The sequence below is a fragment of the Cibotium barometz genome, chromosome 5, assembly GCF_041138505.1.
Source record: "Cibotium barometz isolate CiBa-2024 chromosome 5, ASM4113850v1, whole genome shotgun sequence".
NCBI classification, from domain to species: domain Eukaryota; kingdom Viridiplantae; phylum Streptophyta; class Polypodiopsida; order Cyatheales; family Cibotiaceae; genus Cibotium; species Cibotium barometz.
Genome location: NC_141050.1, coordinates 35,401,300 through 35,423,492, shown reverse-complemented (window position 1 = coordinate 35,423,492; position 22,193 = coordinate 35,401,300). Strand labels below are relative to the sequence as shown.

The 22,193-nt window shown below is 45.8% G+C and overlaps 1 protein-coding gene across 5 annotated transcripts in view; it reads left to right on the top strand.

Moving 5' to 3' along the window:
* Nucleotides 1-22,193, top strand: part of LOC147638411 (uncharacterized) — a 175,799-nt gene that overhangs the window by 71,456 nt on the left and 82,150 nt on the right. The gene's annotated exons all lie outside the window — the stretch shown is intronic.

The following is a 22,193-nucleotide window of genomic DNA, read 5'->3' as shown; positions in this document are numbered from 1 at the left end:
AATGAGGCTCGGAAGAACTCATAACGGGTGCTGAAGGGGTGAATTCAGAATATGCATAATTTCGCTGTAGCCAGAGGGTCCATAAGGCCCAGTATCTGATCCAATGGAAGAAAAGAGAATACTGTGACAAAGAAGCTGATAATCTGCCAAACATCCAGAAAAACCTGTAGAACCTGTGTTGCAGGAAATCTGAGAGATAAAAAAATAGGAGATCTTGCCGAGAAAGGTCTCTGGAAATATGAACAAAACCACAATAAATGCGGGAATACTCTCAGTTGTATGATGACAATCTTGGACAAAGAGGAGAGGCAATCCTTCTTTGAGCCAATTTCACTCCCACTGGAAAAATACCAACACTGCATCTCCAAAGAAAGAGTCTCTGCTTCAATGGCATTTTCAACTTCCATATCAATGCAATTTTCCTTTCCACCAAGCTAAAGACTTATTCAGATGCCAAAGAGAAATTAGCATGATGAGCAATCCATGGAGGAGGTAATATCAATCGATAAGCCTGTATGGAAGTCAATAGATGCAAAGGCTGAGAGGATAATCTTGGACTTGAAGACTGAAGATGCCAATCTTGAAGCCTGTCTCTTACATCCAATGTTGGAATCGGAATGAAAGGGTGTAAGAGATCTGCAATAGCTTTCCATATAGGTCTATGATGCATCCCAAGATTGTATTGTTGGCATGCTGCCGGAAAAGAGAGAATATGCCCTTGAGTATCTACCACGTCGTCAATGAACCGGATGCCCAACTTCATAAGATTGTAAGCTCTGATTGGTTGCTGTACAGCAAGGGGAGAGTAAAAAACAGCACTCCAATGTAGGCTTTCCATTCGAAGCGAGGAAGCTATAGAAGCGGGATGGGGAGACCATTTGATGCGAGAGAGCACTTTCTTCCAATCCTGAATCAAGGAAGTAGAAAATGGACAACCAGGGATTTTACCTTGAAATTTGCCAAGTACTACTTCCGATGAATCAACTAGCCAATGTCCATAAGCATTTGTGCGCATCTGACCACACAAAATTGCACATGAAATTTGATGTTTATAATATTCAAACCACCATGCATTCTTGGTGAGCAAAGCAGGTCCATTATTGAGCAACCTTAAAGCTTTTTTATGAAGCTTAGTTTTCCAAAAATCTCCATGGCTTGAGACATAAAAGAAGAAAGATCTCGAGATGACCAATGTAATAGAGAAGGTAGAACTGGACATAAGCTAGAACAATTCGAAGCCGTACGTGCATGGCCAAGTGGAGATCTTCCATATTCTAATTTGTCGTGAATTTTGTTTAATACCCAAGATATTTGTTGCTTATTTCTGATTTTCGAGCCAATGGGATAACCCAAATGTCTTACTATGTTTTCCGGATAAATAATCTGGCCGGGCCACAGGATAGCATGCCAGTCACAATGCTTGAGAGGTAAGAGTTTTGATTTCTGAAAATTAATTTTTAGACGAGCTGCCAACCCGAAATCTGAAAGAGTATCCATCAATAGGCGAAGCTCCAGAGGACTGTTCTTTGCATGAAGAATGAATCATCTGCATAAGCCTGTGCAATGAAAGGCCGTGAACCAGAAATCTGAAGCCCTCTAACTGTCTAGTATCAACCAGATGATCCATATAAAGAAGCAAAGGATGTGAAGCAATAGCATAGAACAAAGCACTGAGAGGGCATCCCTGTCGAACTGATCGTTCCAGAGTCCAAAGATTCAGACAAATGATTCCCTATAAAGCAGTGAGCAGTGGAATCTGAGTAAAGCCAATATATGACATTAACTAGCTTTGGCCCAAAACCAAGTTAGACATGATTGAGAGACATAATCCCACTGTACCGTATCAAATGCCTTTGCCACATCCACCTGCATGACCAAGACATCTTGAGCAGAATATTTGCATATTCCATTGCGATGAGAGTATTGGAGATATTATCATGTATATGCCTTCTTGGAACAAAACCATATTGCCTGGGATGAAGTCCATCATGAAGGATATCCTTTATCCGATGTACCAACATTTTAGCAATAAGTTTATATATAACAGGCATCAAAGTGATAGGCCTCCAGTCATCCATTGTCTCACATAGAGGTTTTTTGGGCACAAGCTTAACCAGACCATGCTTCCAAGCTGAGGGAAGATGTTGATGCTCCCAGGCTACATTAATGAGCTTCAAGATTGGACCCTTCAATTCAGCCCAGAAGGCTACAAAAAATTCAACCGTCAAACCATCCCAGCCAGGGGATTTATGTTTTACCCAAATGCTCGAGGGCTTCATCCAATTCAATATCTGAAAAGGACATTTCCAGCATTGAAGCTTTTTGCAAAGAAACAATAGGAGAAACAAGCTCAATAAATCTGCTCCGAGCCAATGCAACCTGAGGTGTAGAAGAAGATGGTTGAGAAAAAAGAAGCTGAAAATGATCCAGACATTGTTTTTCTAGCTGAGATAAAGTCTGGGTCCAAAGACCATCGGGTTTCCTGACTCTCATGATAGATTGACTTTGTCTATACGCATGTAAATTTCGAAAGAAAGATTTCGAGGAACAACCCTTATCTAGCATAGATTTAACTCTAGCCCTTGTCTGCCATTTGGAAAGCTTGCGTTTATCATTAGCATCAATTATGGAAGAAGCACAAGACAATGAATTCTGCTCAGAAGCAGAAAGAGACCTTTGATGGCTAATCTTTACCAAGGACTGCTTGTATGATTTTGCCCACTGGATATGCTGTCTGGTTTCTGCCATGTACCATCTTCCATATTCCTTAATGACATTTTGAATACGATGTACAAAAGAGTTCCAAGCAAAATCCAGATCCTCCTGAGCATGGGATAACAATGGCCTGCAAGCCAATCTGATCATTTGCTGGAATTTTTCATGAGAAAGATATAATTGATTGACCTGCAAGTGTCTGACTAAAGAGAGCTGCATATCATCCAGAGGCATACCAAATGAAAGGTTGAGCCAAAGTGGAGTGTGATCCGATAGTTGTTGAGAATAATCAGTCCACATTTGACATGTATAATCATCATATTGCTGAGCATGAATAAGATACCATCTATCAAGCCTGGCCCAATATTTTGTAAAAGCATTATAATGATATGTAAATCCCAAAACTGAAGGGTGAGTTGCCGTCCATAAATCTGCAGTATGAAGTGATGAAGTCATATGTTCCCATTGCTGGATTTCAGAGGGCAGCATATGGGCTTTATGTGTGGTATTGTCCTTCCAGTGAGGAGAATTATTGAAGTCACCACAAAGTAGAGCATTTGAGGACCAAGGATATTGCTTTATGGAGTCCCACATTTGAGCTCTAGAAGCTGAAATTTGAGAGGCATACAAGGAGCCTATTTCAAAAATCTCTCCATTGATCATACATTGGATAATCATCCATCAGCCACAAAGATCATTATATGCTACGCAGGGCTGCAGATCATGTCTGGCTAAAATGCACAGCCCAGAGAATTGTTCAGATCCTGCATAAAATATATCATATCCTGAAAAGAACCCATGCTGGCCAGCAAAAGAATGCTGATTATGCTCTTGCAGACACACAACATCTGGATGAGTTTTATTTATATAATGCCATAGGAGCCTCCATTTATGCTGGTTGCAGAGGCCATGTATGTTATAAGAAATACATTTAAGAGAAGCACGCATGAAAATATGTACAAGAGATGAGCAGTCCTCAAAGAGAAAGGGAGGCATCAGGCCTCTGCCATTGCCACAGGGTCTTGCTGACCCTCAGAATCCAATTCCCTGACTAGATCATCTTCTTCACAAAGTGGAATACCCTTCTTGACTGCATTGACCCATGCCTTTGAGATGGGGCTGTCCGAAGAGGTAGAAGGTTGACCAGGAGATGGAGCAAAAGCATCCCAATTACGAGATTGGAGAGGTCTTTGTTTGAGAGGCATCGTCTTCTTTGCATTCTGCCAACCCTCGTGAGAAGATGAATTATTTTCCACTAGCTTGCTTTTTCCTTTATCCTTGTTTTGAGCTGAATTGGCTTGGCTCCCTGTATGAACTGTATGAACTGAAGGCTTTGCTCCTTTAGCTTCAGTCTTTTCCACATATGTCTTCTGACCTCCTTTATTAGATGGCGGAGGAATGGCAGCTGGAGGAGGCGGATGAAGGATAGAGGGACACTCAGACGCTAGGTGCCCAAACTTGTGACAAGAGAAACAAGCTCCAGCAAAAATGCCCCATTTCAAAGTGAAATATTTCTTTCCCAAATTAACACCCTCAATCTCAACTGCAATAGCAGAGGGGGTTGGTCTATCAGTATTCCATAAGATGCAAAAACGATTTTTGTTACCTGTGGGACGAGGGGGACAGATCACCTGTCCCAATGTCAGCGCTAAGCTTGGAAGCTCTATTCTCATGTAATCTGGAAAATCAACCACTTCAACCCATACAGAGCGGTGATGTTTGATGAGATTCTGATAGTCCTTATTAGGAGACCAAGGCATGATGTGCACCATTTGACGACCAAAAAATAAAGGGGACATTTCCAGCATCTTTTGTTTTGTCAATGCATCCAAGAGATGAACTTCATAAAATCCTCGGGAGGCAAAATAGACTCCTTCTACATAGCATCCACCTAGGAGAGAATTCACCCATTGTCCCACATCATTAGCCGAGGGTATTTTGCCTGGAAAAAAGATGATGACTGCAGTTTGAGAGAGCTTCTTCAGAGGATGCACAAGAGAAGGCAACTTCATCTTGTAAGTGAGTTCCGGAGCAGGTAGTATCCATTCTCTTCTACTTTGTTGAAAATCCTCATTCAACATGTCAAACACATAGAAAGCATCTTCAGATGAAGGAGCTATGGGGGGCAGAGTTTCCCTTGATTGTCTTTTAGGTTCAGGAGAAAGTGCTCTCTTGACATAATACTTGCTTGTTTCTGCCATCGAGACTTACACAGAAGGGAACACAGAGACCTGTAGCGAGGCGCTTGGAGGGTTGAGAGGGCAGACAGGATGGCGAAACAGCGAGAAGTTTTGAGCGAGCAGAAGTAAGGGCTGCGAATTGGCTGAAATCGTGGAGCAGATCGTCGTGCTCATAGACAAACGGAGTGCTGGATGGGACGCACACACTAATGGAGAGCTCGATGGAACGCGCGCACACAAAACGGAGAGCTACAAGGGGCTGGAACGAAACAGGAAAGAGACAAAACGGAGCTCTGAAAGGTGGCTGTTCACAGCGAGCTGGCGCAGGAGGGAGAACGAACCGTAGACTACAGTATGAACAGGTCGGGATCACTAGAAGGGCCGTCTGAGGGCTGGAATCGCCATGGCTAGAGCTTGTAACACACACACACACACACCCAACACACACACACACACACACACACACACACACACACACACACACACTTTTTTTTTTTGTTGGTAATATCCAGTGCAGTATATTTACATGCTCATAAATTTACAAGATGGGAAGTCTCCGAAGCGGAGAGTATCCCAAATGTCAGCTCTAAACAAGAAGCATCCATATCACCCTCATGGCAGGCATCATATAAGGATTGCCGCAATGAGGCTTTGAAGGATTCATATGACTGGTGATTCTGCCGACCCAAGTATGCCAAATTATGCTCACTCCAAATTGTCCAAAGAGCGCAATATCTCACCCAAGAGAGAAATAGTGAGTATTGGGACAAGGACCGCATATATATGCCAAAAAACCAGAAATGTTTCCCAAATCTGTGACTCGGGAAATGGAGCCGAAGAAAATTTGAAATTCTCCTGAGGAGGATCCTGGAACAAGGGCAGTGCCAAAGCAGATGAAGAACAGTCTCTGAGGGAGCCTGACATCTTAGACATGTGGAAGGTGCACTGTGACGTTTAGCAAGTATGACCCCCACTGACAATGTGCCTGTCAAACATCTCCAAAGAAAAAGTCTTTGTTTCAATGGCATTTTACACTTCCACATCATCCGGGGATTCTTCCGCCACCATGAGAGGGGCTTCCTTATATGCCACAAAGAATTAGCATGTTGATGAATCCATGGGGCAGGTTGAAGAAGCCTGTAGGCTTTGATGGAGGTTAAGGCAGGAAGGGGAATAGGATGAATGCATGTAGTAGATGGCTGCAATTGCCAATCCATAAGCCTGTCTGTGTCAGCCACGGGTGGAATAGGTAAAAAGGGATGCAATAAATCAACAATTTTCTTCCATATCAACCTATGATGCATTCCCAATGCATAGGAAGCAGTGGCCCGGGTAAAGGATAAGACATATCCCCGATCATCTACCACATCATGTATGTACCTAATTCCCAATTTCATAAGATGGTATGCCCGAACAAGTTCCTGTAAAGCAAGTGGAGTGTCAAAGATGGCACTCCAATGAATACTTTCTTTCCTCATCGAGTTTGTCTCCAAGCAATTATCAGGAGCCCATTTGACCTTAGAGAGAACTTGTTTCCAGTCAAGTATGAGGGTAGTAGAGAAAGGACAACCAGGTATCCTCCCTACAAATCTCCCAGTCACAACCTCCCAATGATCCGTAATCCAAGGACCATAAGCACAAGTCCTCATGTTGACACACATGGATGCTAACATACAAGTCCATGGCTGCTGTTGACGGAAGAAAGTATGCAACATTGTAGCCTTCCTTGCAAGTACATGATATTTTATATTGAGGACATTAAGTCCACCATGCATCCTTGGGGAGCACACCATTTCCATCTTCATCAGTCTCAATGCTTTCACAGCAGTTTTTGTCTTCCATAATATCTCCATAGCTTGAGACATAAAAGCTGAAATATCCCTGGAGGACCAATGGAGCAAGGGCAAATAGAACTGGACATAGGACATCACCATGGATTGTACTATTCTGAGCCTGACATGAAGAGGCCAAGTAGAAATCTTCCAGTATTCCAGTTTATGTTGAAGTCTTTGGAAAATCCATTTTAACTGCCGCTTTCTGGTGATATGCCATCCTATGGGATATCCCAAATGCCTGACAATATCTCTGGAATGCACCACCTGACCCGGCCAAAGAATAGAATGCCAGTCACATTGTTTCAGGGGGAGTAATTTAGATTTGTCAAAATTGACATGCAATCCCGCTGCCAACCCATATAAAGAAAGAGTGGCCATAAGCATGCGAAGTTCCCGAGGAGAATTCTGTGGCATGAAGAAGGAATCATCAGCATATGCTTGTGCCGAAAAAGATGTAGCCCCTGGGATTTTGAAACTAGTCATCTGTCCTGTGTTTGTAAGATGATCAAGATACATCAAAAGAGGATGGATCGCAATGGCATAGAAGAGAGCACTGAGAGGGCAGCCCTGTCTAACTAATCGACCCAATATCCATGACCGAGACAGATGGCGTCCAAGAATGCACTGAGCAGTAGAGCCAGAATAAAGCCAGTAAACAGCATTTGCCATCTTGGGACCAAAGCCCAACTTTGTCATGATCTAAGAGATGAAATCCCATTGAACATTGTCAAATGCCTTAGCAATATCCACCTGCAATATAAGCACATCTTGATGCGAATGCTTAGCATATTCAATTGCAGTCAAGGCATTGGATATATTGTCATGGATTTGTCTTCGCGGCACAAAACCATACTGATGAGGATGAAGTCCTGCATGCAGTATCCTGTGAAGCCTATGTACAATCATTTTGGCAATAAGTTTGTAAAGTACAGGCATCAAAGTAATAGGCCTCCAATCTGATATATGATCACACAGATGTTTTTTGGGGACAAGCTTGACTATACCATGCTTCCAAGAGTGCGGCAACTGATTTTCTTGCCTGGCCACATTGATCATTCGCAAAAGGACCTCTTTCAAATTATCCCAAAAAGAAATATAAAATTCCACTGTAAGGCCATCCCAGCCAGGGGACTTGTATTTGCTGAGGTGGAACAACACATTATCAAGTTCTGTGTCAGTAAAAGGCCTCTCCAAGGTAAGAGCATCATCCGTTTCAACTATTCCAGAAACATATTGAAGAAATTCAGTCCTGGCATCAGTCACTTGATTTGATGGGGAACCAGGAGCAGAAAACAATTTCTGGAAATAATTGTGGCATTCGTCTTGGAGATCAGAGAAAGAGTGATTCCAAGAGCCATCCAGTTTCCTAACCCTTAGACATGAATTTTTATTTCGAGTAGCATGCAAGCCCTCGAAAAAGGATTTTGAAGAGCAGCCCTTATCCATGAGGGGCTTCATTCTTGCCCTAATCTGCCATTTGTGCAATTTCCTCTGATCATTAACAGTAAGTTTAAATTGTGCATGTGAAAGGGAATCCTTTTCTGAATCAGAGAGTGGCCTCGACTGAGAAAATTCAGTCAACTGTTGTGCTGTCCTTTTTGCCCATTTAACCTCATTCCTCCATTTTGTCATATGCCATTTGCCATACTTCCTAATGACATTCTGCATACGAGAGACGAAGCTGTCCCAAGCATAATTCATGTCCTCCTGGGCATGAACTGGCAAAGAATGAATGGCAAATCTGATCATTTGCTGAAAGTTGTGATGTTGGAAATAAGCCCGACTAACATGCAATAATCTACTGGAGAGAAATGGCAAATCATCCAGAGGCATGCCAAGCTGCAAATTCATCCCTGGCTCTGATAGGCGGCGCTTAGCATCTGCAGATCTTTCTTTTCGGGCATATGTACAAACATCTAAAGCTGAAGCCATTGATAGAACCACGGAAAGGGAAAGGTCAGAAGGGCTGTGAAAAGGAATAGGCCGATATTGAGAGCAGGAGGCTGTGAGGTTACGAAGGCAAGAAGGAAAGTGGAATAGAATGTAAGGCAGAAAAGGTGCAGGAAGGCGGCAGAAAAGATTGCAAAAGGTCACTATAGAGTTGAGGGAAAAGTAGGGCAGAGAAAGGCTGGATCGGGCACGAGGCAGGACAGTCCCGGCGATAAACACACATACACACTGACCCTTACACACACACACACACGCGCGCGCGCGCACGCACGCACGCACGCACGCGCGCACACACTTGTAAGGCGACAAAGTGCTGCAGGCAAGTGACGTGCAGAAATAAGAGGCCGGTGCTGCGAAGGCAGTGAAAAACGACCAATAGTTGGTGTTGCAGAGGCAGCGAAGGGGGCAGGGCGGGTGGCACTGCAGAAGCAGCAGACGACGGCAGAAGCAGTAGACAGGCTCGCTACACACACACACAGACACACACACACAATTTTTTTAAAAGGTTAAAGTAAAGCTTCTATTATGGAAAAATATTACAAGGAGTTAACCCAAGGTGGGATTAACTCAGAAGCATTGGAAAAACAGCTCAAACTGAGCAAGAAATGAAATGAAATGAAATGTTATATTAACGTCTTCAAAAGGCCAAAGTGACCTATGAGACCAAAGTTACAACCAAGAGAAATTTGCTCCATCCGAAGGCTGTCATGGAGCGATGCACTTTGAAAAAGGGATCAACAAAGTCTGGCTGATTGAACATGGTAGCATTGTGCATTTGCCATATTGACCAAAGTGCCCAAAATCTAACCCAAGAAAAGAACATAGCGTTATCTTGTTATCCCGAATTGCCCACACCAAAAAGCCAAAAGTTCTTGGAGCATCTTCTACGAGGGAAATGAGCAGCCAGGCGCGCAAGAACTGTTTGGAATAAGTACAATACCATAACAGTTGTGGCATAGTCTCAATGTGAGTACGACATCTACAACATCTATCAGATGCAATACCACGTTTCATAAGAATATTAGAAACTGGCAACGTTTTGGGCAAACATCTCCACAGAAACAATCTTTGTTTAAGTGGAAGACCATTTTTCCATATACATTGGTGGTGTTTCTTCCACCAACTTCGAGGTTTATTCAGAACCCATAAATGATTCGCATGCTCTTGTATCCATGGCTGTGGAAGTAAATGGCAGTACATGGAGCCCGCGGTAATTGTATGCAATCCTAATCGTCTTCCATTAGGATGTTGGAAAGCCCAATCATGCATTCTATTATGTGGATCTAAAGGGGGCACTGGCTCAAGAGGATGCAACATATCTCTGAGTTTTCTCCATATTGGCCTATGATGCATACCAAGCCCATATCTTCTAGAAGCCTGCGGAAAAGAAAGCACCATGCCACTGTCATTCACCACATCTTCTATTTGATTTATGGCAAATCTTGCAAGGGAATATAAAGGCTCTTGAAAGGCTAGAGGCTCAAGATGCAGAAAGGACCAATGAATACTTTCCAAGCGCATTGAATTGCCTTGAGGAACTTCCCTACCATACCATGTAATAGTGTACATTATATATCCAGTCCTTCTGCATATGGTTGATATATGAGCAGCCCACAATCCAACCTTCAAATTTCCCAACTATCACATCCCAATGAGTGGGAATCCAGTTACCATATGCAAAAGTAGACATAGTGGTCATCAAGGCTGACATCATTATTGTCCAGGATTGTTTTTGTTCCAGAAATGTTGAAATCAGGGTTGCCTTTGTGGCCAGCACATGGAAATGTAGATTCAAGATATTAAGACCTCCATGTGATTTAGGCGAACATATATATTGATATTTGAGGAGCCTCAAGCCTTTCTTATTGGGCTTTGTTTTCCAAAATAGCTCCATGACTTCCATAATGTAAAAGTGTAAATCCACCTTTCGCCAGTTGATGAATGTAAGATAAAACTGAACATATGCCATAATGATTGATTAAACTATGCGCAATCGTACATGCAGCGGCCATGTTAACAATTTCCTGTATTTCAATACTGATTTGAGTCTTTGGAGCATCCAATCACATGCTTGTTTGGTTGTCAACCCCCAACCCAAGGGGTATCCCAAGTGTCTGACAATGCCATCCGGAGGGATTACTTCTCTAGGCCATAAATTATAGTGCCAATCCATACATTTCATTGCGAGCAATTTGGATTTTGAGAAATTTATACGTAAACCAAAAGCATTGCCTACATGTCTAGCAGTTGCATAATACATGTACGATTACAAGGTGTATTCTGTGGCATGAAGAAGGTATCATCAGCATATGCTTCCACCAAAAAGCCTTTATTTCCTAGAATGCAAATGCTTGTGAGCTGCCCCATAGCAACCATTTTGTCAAGAGTGAGTAGCAATGGATGGGTGGCAATAGCAAACAAAAGGGCACTCAAAGGATAACCTTGGCAAACAGATTTCCCTAGAGGCCAAGCATAGCATACTACATAGCGACATAGGCATTGGCTATATTATCATATATTTTTCGACATGAAACAAACCCATACTGTTGTGGATGCAATTTTGCATTCAACAAATTAGCTATCCTCCTCGCAATCATTTTGGGAACCAATTTATAGACCACAGGCATTAATGTTATAGGTCACCATTCTGCAAGTGAGCCACAAAGTAGTTTTTTAGGATTAAGTTTGAGTAATCCTTCCTTCCAAGAGTCTGGCAATGAACCATGCTCCCTAGTAGTATTGACCATGTAAAGAATGGGACTTTTCAAATCATCCCAAAAAGCTTGGAAGAATCAAGTGTCAAATCATCTCAACCGGGGGCTTTCCAACTGCCCATGTGATTCAAATCATTAGTAAGTTCCTGCAATGTAAACTGATGCTCAAAATCCAAACTTTCTTTTGTAGACGTTATGGGCTAACCTTGAACAATAAACTTTTGTTTGGCAAGTAGCGATTGCCTATCAGGAGCAGAGTTCATATCATCCATCATTTGCAACTTGAGTGACATAATTGCCGTTTTCATCATTTGCTTTAACATTGCATGTGAGAGATAGGAATTGTTGATTGTCAGAAGTCGTTTATGAGGTAGCGGTACATCAGATGATGGATCATGGAAGTAAATGCCCATCCATACAAGAGCATGATCTGACATCAAAGAGGAACAATCCACCCACATTTTACATATACATATGTTGTAGGAATATGCTCACTTATAGTAGTGCTATGTGTGAACAGGGCTTAACCAAGGGCACTTTTTCCCATGTGGTTTTTCCCCTTGGACATCAAGTGTGAAAGGACACATATAATATTTTGTAGTTCTATATTATATGGATGTGGCACACATGCAAGGGTTGACTTGCATTTTGTGGATACCACACTTTTGGCTCTCTCTCTCTCTCTCTCTCATTTCTGTGTGTGAGCTTCTCAACCTTGCACCTAACCCTAATGTGCAGGTTTGTGTGTGTGAGTGTGTGAGTCCAACACCCAACATTTGGTATCAGAGCTGGGAGCTGGCCCTGGAGTGGTGGCTGTGCAGAAACTGCAGAAAAAAAACTGCAAAATTCCGTCGACGCTGTGTTTTTCCGTCGACTACGAATTTCCGTCGCCGTCCGTCAGAGGTTTCCGTCGACGCTCCTCCCTCCAGCCACCACGATCGGGCGGCACTACTGGGGAGCCCACCACCTCCGCCCAGCTCGCGGGCGGTTCTGCCGACTCCAGCCGGCGCCTGCTCCAGCCGCCGCCCAGTCCCCCCTCCGCTCCGTCACAGAACCCGCCGGCCGGCCGCTTCCGTCCACGGCTCTCCGTTCCGTTCCAGCGGCCTGCTCCGTCGACGTTCTGTTCCATTCAGGTCGACTCGCCGACTCGCTCGCCCGACACCACCGTGCCCAGCAGCGCCCAGCACTCGTTCGCTTTCCGTCGAAGCCGCTGTCCGTCCGTCGGCGACTGCAGGCTGGCCGTCCCAACGCCCGTTCGCGCCTGCTGTCACCGTGTCCCGTTCGCGCTGACGTTCCGTCCCGTTCGGCCTCCGTCGCCGTCGACTCGCCCAGCGCTACGACTCCGTCCTGTTCACGTCCGTCCCTGCTCGACGTTCCGTTCCGGCTCGCTCCCGCCAGCGCCTACAGCGGTTCCCGCTTCGGACCTGTTCGCCCGACACCAACGCCTGCTCGCCCGACGCCTAAGCACCGTGCTGCCTCCGCCTGGGCCCCGTCACCTTCAGCGCCTGCTCGCCCGACGCCTAAGCCCTGCTGCTTCCACCGTTCTGCCCGCACGACACCTGCACAACACCTGCACACCAGCTCCAACATTTGCATTCGACTGCTTGCAAGCGAATCCAGCTCTCCAGCACCCGACTCCAGCGCTCAGCAGTCCTCCGCTTCTGGCTCGCCCGACACCAACGCCAATCAGCTCCGTAAGCTTCAGCTCAGCTCCCCGTTGGCTGCCCAAAGCCATCCGCCGTCCAGCTGCCTCCTTGTGCTCCCAGCCTACACTCTGCAAGCCTAAAGGTATTTCTCTGTCAAAATTTTTTATCAAACCCAAATACAAAATCTGCAGCCATTGCAGTGCACAGGTCATATGCCGATTTTGCAGACAATGAAATTGCAGATGAAATTTGGGGGTTTTTGAAATTGAGGTCAAAATCAGCAAATTGAACCTCTCTAATTTGCAGAAATTTGGGGGTTTTCAAAATTGAGGTCAAAATTGGCAAATTGAAGCTCATACATTTGCAGAAATTTGGGGCTTTTGAGGAAATTGGCAAATTAGATGCACATTGAAGCGATTGGAGTGCATAAAAATTGGGGATTTTCTGATTGGAGCATGTAATTGAGCATTACAGCTGCGATTTGTCGCGTATGTATACACATTGAGTGTAATTGGACAATTTGGTGCAGGTTTACACTTGCTTTGGTTTGCAGGCATACATTTGCGCAGGACATTTGGTTGCCTGGCAGTGCACATTGGTGCTTGGTTTGCTTGCAGTTATATTTTGTTGACATGGCACAAAATGCTACGGATGTATTTGGTGTGCTCACCCAGGAGGACAAGCTGGATGGATCTAACTACTCCCTCTGGAGTTTTATGATCCGTAATTTGCTGGTAGCCAAAGGGCTTTGGGGCATCGTGTGCGGTGATGACACACGCCCACATACCATTCAGCCAGCCACGCCTCAAAGGGGAGGTGCTCAAAGAGCTCCTGATGTAGATCTTGCTCCCACACAAGAGCAGAAGAGATGGGACTCTAGAGATGCACAGGCCATGTCATTGATAGCCCTTTCAGTAAAAAGGACTATTATTCCGCACATTCGTTCATGCAAGACATCGAAGCTTGCATGGGACACATTGGAAGCAATGTATCAGGTACGCAACGAGGCAAGGGTTGCCTACTTGAAGAGGCAATTGGATCTTCTTTCTATGGATGAGGGTGACTCTATGGCAGATCATCTCACCAAAGTGAAAGATTTGCAGGAACAATTGCTCAACATTGATGAGGTTATCCCAGATAGACAGATGGTCACCAACACTCTTCATTCTTTACCGCCTTCCTACTTGGGCTTTCACACCTCTCTCAACCTCTCGATGAGAGGAGGTGGTGATCCCGTCACTTTTGAAGAGCTCGTGGGTTTACTCTTGCAGGAAGAGCAAACAAGAGCAAACATATCGAGCAACCGTGGTGGAGAAAAGGCATTTACAGCCAAGGATAAGGGTAAAGCAAAGAGCTTTAAGCATGGGGGACAACAGTCTAGCAAGGCTGGTCATGGACAGCCCTCTTCTAGTGGTGAAAAGTTTGACAAAGGGGATGCAAACAAGCCCAAAAAGAAGGGCAAATGTCACTACTGTCATAAGCCTGGACACTACATCAGTGAATGTAGGAAAAGGATTGCAAAAGAGAAAAAGAAAGAAGCAGGCAATGCAGTAGCAGACTCTTCGGATGACAAAGCAAAGCAATCAGCTAATGTAATCCAGGAAGAGTACACTTTTTTGGTCACATGCACTAGTGACACACCAGGTGCTTCAGACACTGATATGTCTTGCATTGCATCTGACAGACAGATTGCATCATGGTATTTTGATAGTGGTGCTTCGAGCCACATCACTTCATGCAAAGATGTATTTCAGCACTTGGTTTATGCTTCAAATGGACGCACTGTATCATGTGCAGATCATACCACATATCCAGTAAAGGGAATTGGTAATGTCATACTTATTGCAGCCAATGGTGCCAATATATGTATGAAAAATGTATTGTATGTTCCAGGAATAAAGAAAAATCTGCTCTCCGTCTCAGCCATAAACGATCAAGGTTTAAAGGTTGAATTTGAAGATGGGAAGTGTTTGGTAAAAGACCCATCAAAGGGTTATGAAATAGTCACTTTTGGAACACGATACAAAGGCTTGTATAAGCTGGACAGCTATGACAAGCGCCCTTATGATGCAAATACAGTGGCTGCCCACACTCCTGCTATGCATGATGCAGAGCTATGGCATGCTCGTTTTGGGCATGTAAATTTTCAGAGTTTGATGCTTTTGCAGAAGCATCATATGGTTGATAATATGCCGCCTCTTGAGTCTCCGCCAAGACATGTATGTGAGGGGTGTATTTTGGGAAAGATGCATCGGAAGCCATTCCCCAAGGATGGAGCTGTTAGAGCTGAAAATAAATTACAGCTCATACATAGTGATGTATGTGGTCCAATGCGGACACCATCCATAGGGGGGCATCTTTACTTCGTCACATTCATTGATGACTACTCCAGGTTTGCTTGGGCTTACCCTTTGAAAGCAAAAGAAGATGTGTTTACATGCTTTCGAAACTTTGTAGCAATGGCTGAAAATATGTGTGCATGTAAAGTTCAAACACTTCGCTCAGATAGAGGTGGAGAATACATGTCAAATGCATTCAAGGATTATATGCTTCAAAAGGGCATCAAACACCAATGTACTGTGCCTTATACACCGCAGCAGAATGGTGTAGCTGAAAGGAAAAATAGATCTCTCATGGAGATGGCAAGATGCATGGTGAAAGCACAACAGTTGCCTCAAAAATTTTGGATGGAAGCTATAATGTGTGCAACTCATGTGTTGAACAGGTGTCCAACAAAAGCTTTGAAAACCATAACACCATTTGAGGCTTGGTATAGCCGAAAGCCAACAGTGGATTATATGCGTACATTTGGGTGTTTGGCATATGCACATGTGCCAGAACAACTCCGAACAAAGCTTGATGACAAAGCAATTAAATGCATTTTTGTGGGCTACAGCAATGAAAGCAAAGGATACCGTCTTTATAATCCAACTACACGAAGGATTTTTGTAAGTAGAGACGTGGTATTTGCTGAAAATTCAGAACAGCCCATGGCCAGCTTGTATAAAAGCAATGATACAGGCATACAGGACATGTTTGATGGACTTTTACCCATTGCAATTAGGGGGGATTCAGATCAGCCAGCCCCTACACAAGAAAATCCACATGTAGATCATGTGGAACAGCCAGCCATTCAGCCCCCTTCTGTGGAAGAAGTGGAAGATCTTGTCAGGGAAGAGCAAACAGCCATAGACACAGCCAAGTCAGTGCCAAGATGGTTGCTGAAAACTTTGCAAGAAAGCAAACTTGCAGCTCCACTCACAAGTAGAACAAGGGCTAGTTCCAGCCATGCCTTGAATGTACATCGTGGGGAGTCTGCATTCGCAATGGGTGGTCTCTTTGATTCAGAAGAGCCTTCTTCTTATGAAGAAGCACATGAGAATGAGCATTGGTTGCAAGCTATGCAAGCTGAAATTTCTTCTATCATGAAGAATAATACATGGGATCTTGTGGAATTGCCTAAAGGCAAGCATGTAATCGGCACAAAGTGGGTGTATAAAGTCAAAAGAAAGTCTGATGGTACTATTGACAGGTACAAAGCAAGACTTGTGGCTAAAGGCTACTCCCAGAAAAAGGGAATAGATTATGAAGAAACTTTTGCTCCTACTTCGAGAATGACCACAATAAGATCTGTGATTGCATTGGCTGCTCATAAAGGATGGAAAGTGCATCAATTGGATATCAAAACTGCATTCTTAAATGGGGATTTACAGGAGGAAGTATATGTAAATCAGCCCATTGGTTTTGTAGTTCCTGGTGAGGAACATAAAGTATGCAGGTTGCACAAAGCATTGTATGGGTTAAAACAAGCTCCAAGAGCTTGGTATGATAAGATACATGCTCATCTAACCAGCCAAGGTTTTGAGAATAGTTCAGCTGAAAGCACATTGTATGTGAAGAAAACCGATGCCGATATTCTCATAGTCATCTTGTATGTAGATGACATGCTCATTACAGGTACAAGCAAAGCACAAATTTCAGATTTCAAAGCTGATTTGAAAGCTGAATTTGATATGTCAGATTTGGGGCCTTTACACTACTATCTCGGCATACAGTTTATGCATACAGATGATGGCATTGTTATGCAGCAAACTAAGTACATAAAAAGTTTGCTAAAAAGGTTTCACATGGATGAATGTAAGCCCATTTCTACTCCGGTAGAACCAGGTGTACGGCTTACTATGCATGATATTGGAGAGCCTTTTGAGGCTGGCCTTTATAGCCAGGCAGTGGGATGCCTCATTTACTTGTGTAACACGAGGCCAGACATATCTTTTGGGGTGTCTTTGTTGAGCAAATTCATGCACAGCCCAGGCACAAAGCATTGGCAAGCAGTCAAACGAATTTTTCGTTATCTTAAGGGTACCCTGGATCTTGGTTTGTTCTATCCCAGGGGGGGCAGCTTGCAGCTTTATGCATACAGTGATTCAGATTGGGCTGGTGATTACGATACCAGGCAATCCACCAGTGGGAATTGTTTTTTTCTTGGCAGCTCATGCATATCTTGGTTGAGTAAAAAGCAACCCACTGTTGCTACATCTACTTGTGAGGCTGAGTACAGGGCAGTCTTTACAGCTACAGTAGATTGTGTATGGTTGAGGAGACTATTGGCTGATCTTCGTGAGTGTCAGCAGACACCCACTACCATTCTCACTGATAGCCAGAGTGCTATGGCCGTGGCACGAAATCCAGTATTTCATGCACGTACCAAGCACATAGAGATTCATTATCACTATGTCAGAGAAAGGCTACATGCAGGGGAGATCAGTTTATCTTATTGCCCTACACAGGATAATGTTGCAGATCTATTCACAAAGGCTTTACCTCGAGAAAAGTTTGAAGCTTTCCGCAAAGCTTTGGGCTTACTCTCATACAGAGAGTGATCTGCTACCCTTGTACAGGTTCACACTTCCACTACAGGGGGGATTTGTAGGAATATGCTCACTTATAGTAGTGCTATGTGTGAACAGGGCTTAACCAAGGGCACTTTTTCCCATGTGGTTTTTCCCCTTGGACATCAAGTGTGAAAGGACACATATAATATTTTGTAGTTCTATATTATATGGATGTGGCACACATGCAAGGGTTGACTTGCATTTTGTGGATACCACACTTTTGGCTCTCTCTCTCTCTCTCTCTCTCTCATTTCTGTGTGTGAGCTTCTCAACCTTGCACCTAACCCTAATGTGCAGGTTTGTGTGTGTGAGTGTGTGAGTCCAACACCCAACATATGTCATATTGGTGAACATTCAGCATGTACCATTTGTCCAATCTAGCCTAGTAATTGGCAAGCGCTTTATGATTGAAAGTATAGCCCGCTTGGTTATCATAATTATGATTGAAGGTTCTATCCGCAGTCGGCTGAGTCGCCTTGGCATTAGACAGCGCTCGGAGGCCTTTGATTATACTTTTACACGGCTTTTTGGAGTAGAGGGCCCCCATGAGCCAGCACCCATTCGAGTTCATGTAGTGATACCTCCGGCCCGCGGGGAGGAGGCACTAGACTCAGCGGTGGCCTTCTCGTTCCCTCTATGTGGACCTTGTGATCGGGAGTGGACTCTAGAGCTCGCTCTCAGCACTTTGAAGACTCAAGCAGTTGAGTTTTCTCACCACATGAGCGATCTGGAGGTGACTGATGTGATAGGCCGACTTTGGGAGTTGGCTCATTTTTTCTTGGATCCCGGGAGTGTGGATACCTCAGGGATTCGGCATTTGGTCGTGCGCATAGTGGCAGACTTGGCACGCGACCCCGGATATGTGAGTATACACGAGGTTTCTCTGTCAGAGCAGGAGGCAGTCGCCATGGGCCACAGCCACTGGCGCTTGATCCGGGATTCTTGCAGTACACTGGGTGGGCAGATTCGCAGCCGCTCGGATGGGGACTACTCTCCATCCAAGCCGCTTGCGAAGGCCCGCCGTACGGCTGAGACAGCATCCACCTCAGCAGGGCATCCATGAGGATCATCTCATGGAATGTACAGGGCCTTGGCGGAGCACACTTTATACGCTATTGAGGTTGCTTGAGGCAGGAGCTTCAGAGATGCCTGGTTGGTGGCAGCATTGACATTTTGATGATGCAGGAGCACCACTTGGGTGAGAGCAGGATCCGGAGATATGGTTCGGTGATGCCTGGTAGATGGGACACTTTTTGGTCTGCAGGGTTTGGTCCTTTGGGTGGACAGGGAGGAGTATGCATGGTTATTGCAGATGTATGGCGGCAGGCCATTGTGGATCGAGGGATCATTGTGCCTGGTAGAGCACAGTATGTCATTCTGAGGATGCATGATGAGCTATTGGGTGTGCTCAACATCTATGCGCCCAATCATGCTAGTGCCAGAGCAGAGTTCTGGACTCAGGATACAGATGCATTGCCAGAGGCCGCACATTGTTGTGTTGGGGGAGACTTCAACATGCTTGAGGACCGGACAGATAGGGTGGGAGGCAGTCATGTTACAGTGCACGGCACGGAGCTTGCAGCTTGGGACCGGTTTTGCATGTCACTGAGGATCACTGATGCATGGCAGCATGGGGCTTTCTCCCGGTCTCAGGACAGTCTTAGTTTCTCTCGGTTGGATCGCCGGCAGGGAGGGACTAATCTATCACGGATTGATCGCTTTTATGTGGGCGACTGGTTAGGGGAGCGAGGGGGCTCTGTCGGCATTCTCGCTAGCACCTCATTTTCAGATCATGCGCCAGTTATATTGACATTGGAGGAGGGGACACGGGAGCCCAGCTTGCAGTTGAGGATCCCAGAGAGGGTACTTGCAGATCCCAGTCTCGCTGAGGACATTGAGAGGATCTGGCATGATAGTCAGTGCTCTGACTAGGATGCAGCGGGCCACCAGTGTGCCCAGGGACTCATTGATCTTAGCTCTTTTCTACACGCTGCAGCTTTGACACGACTGGGAGAGATTCGCGAGCGGGAGCAACGGCTGAGACGCAGCCTTGCTTCGCTACAGCGCCTTCAGGAGCAGCAGCCTGCATGTGAGTGGGTGGCGTCCCAGCTGAGCCAGGCACGCCAGGAGGTTAGAGAGGTAGAGGAGCAGAGACATGAGTTTTACTATCGTCGTCAGGCCTCTCAGTGGACGCAGCTTGGTGATAGAGTGACTGGGGAGTTTTTTGAGATCACTGGACCCCGTCATGCGCGAGCAGGAGTCCGCCAGGTTGGTAGACCGGATGGATCGGTAGCTACTGAGCTCGGGGAGATCAGAGCCATTGCCACTGCTTTTTATAGTGACCTGCTTTCAGCGGAGCCAGCCACTGAGGATCGAGATGTTTGCAGACAGACTGTGTGGGCCCATGTGCAGAGCAAGGTCACAGACCATATGCGTACAGTTCTAGGTGCGCCTCTGTCAGAGATTGAGCTTGCCGAGGCCTTGAGGGTCCTGCCGCGACATAGTTGCCCAGGGGAGGACGGACTGACGCCGGCCTTTTTATGCGCTATTGGGACCTTTTGGGGCCAGGCCTCCGCAGGGGCTTTCAGCATGTTTTGGACACTGGGGTGATGCCGCAGAGCTTTTCAGAGGGCTTGATCTATCTTATCCCCAAGGGGGAGGGAGTATTAGATGACATTCGGCATTGGAGGCCTATTACGATCCTCAATACTGTCTACAAGGTCTTAGCAAAGGCCTTGAGTTTGAGGATCCAGCCCTTCCTTGGGGAGTTGATTCATGCTACTCAGACAGGATTTGTCAAGGAGCGCAGTATCCTAGACAACATCTTTACTTTCTGGGAGGTGACGGCCCGAGCTAGGTTTCTTGGCAAGGACTTGGTCGTGATGCTTCTCGATTTTGAGAAGGCATACGATAGAGTTGATTGGGGATTCTTAGAGGGCACTATGCTTCGCCTGGGCTTTGAGCCAGGATGGATCAGAGGGGTGGCAGCTCTGTATTCCACAGCTCGCAGCCAGGTGCTGATTGCAGGAGGTCGGGGGCCGAGTTTTGAGCTGACCAGATCAGTGCGTCAGGGGTGTCCTCTCGCCCCTTTCCTTTTTCTCTTCTTTGCGGAGGCTATGAGTATGTATTTGACGGCAGAGGAGGTTGGTTTGAGAGGACTTCAGCTCCCAGTCCGGGGGGAGGATTTGCTTGATGCTGAGTTTGCAGACGACACGGGCTTATTTTTGCATGGCCAAGAGGCCAATCTTATTCGGGCAGAGCAGTCGCTCCAGGTTTTTAGTGCAGCTTCGGGAGCATTGATCAATTGACGCAAGACAGTGGCCTTTTGGATCAGTAGTGCTCCCACTCCGGCATGGAGCCCGGACCCCGGTTTTAGATGGATTCCTCCAGGCACAGCAGTGCGGTATTTGGGATGCCAGATTGGCCTCGATTTGTCACCTGAGCAGCAGATTGCCCCGCTTCTTCTTAGCATTCGGAAGAAGCTATTGTATTGGAGTACAGCTTGACTATCCTTGGCTGGGAGGGTGGTGGTTGCAAATCAGGTGCTGTTAGCGACCATGTGGTACATTACGTCTTGCTGGATTTTCTCGAGCTCTTGCATCAGCCAGGTACAAAGGCTGATCAGGAACTTTCTGTGGTCTGGGCGGGACGGTCAGCCAGCTCGGGCAAAGGTTGCATGGGCAGTTATTACACTTCCGTTGGCTCAGGGCGGTTTGGGCATTATAGATCCAGTCGATCAGAGTAGAGCCTTATTGGGGAAGCTTATTGTTCGGGGGTTTCTTCCAGGCGCTGAGCCTTGGAAAGAGCTCCTCTTGCAGCGACTACAGGCTCGGGCGCCCCCTGCAGGGGGTACTTGGGCACCAGAGATCCGCTGGATCTTCATAGAGATGAGGAGGACATGCCTCAGTAGAGGATGGGAGGACAGATTTGCTTTGAGTATCCTGAGAGCTTGGGAGCTGCTGAGACCGGGGCTCTCTCAGCGGCCTCCTTCTTGTGTTGAGGAGCGGGCCAGGCAGCCGCTCATCTGGAGCCCAGCGGTTCGTACGGAGCAGGGTCATATGCTGGGTTCTCGGCCTCGTCTAGCCTGGGGACCTTTAGCGGCAGGCCCAGCTCGTAGTTTTGGAGACTGGCAGGCTTTCTGCAGTCTACCAGAGGAGACCCAGGTGGAGAGGCTGAGTCACTTCAGAGGGGGGTTGATTATGAGGAATGATATTCAGGAGGCACTTACAGAGGAGTGGTTCACACCTCTCGAGCCAGT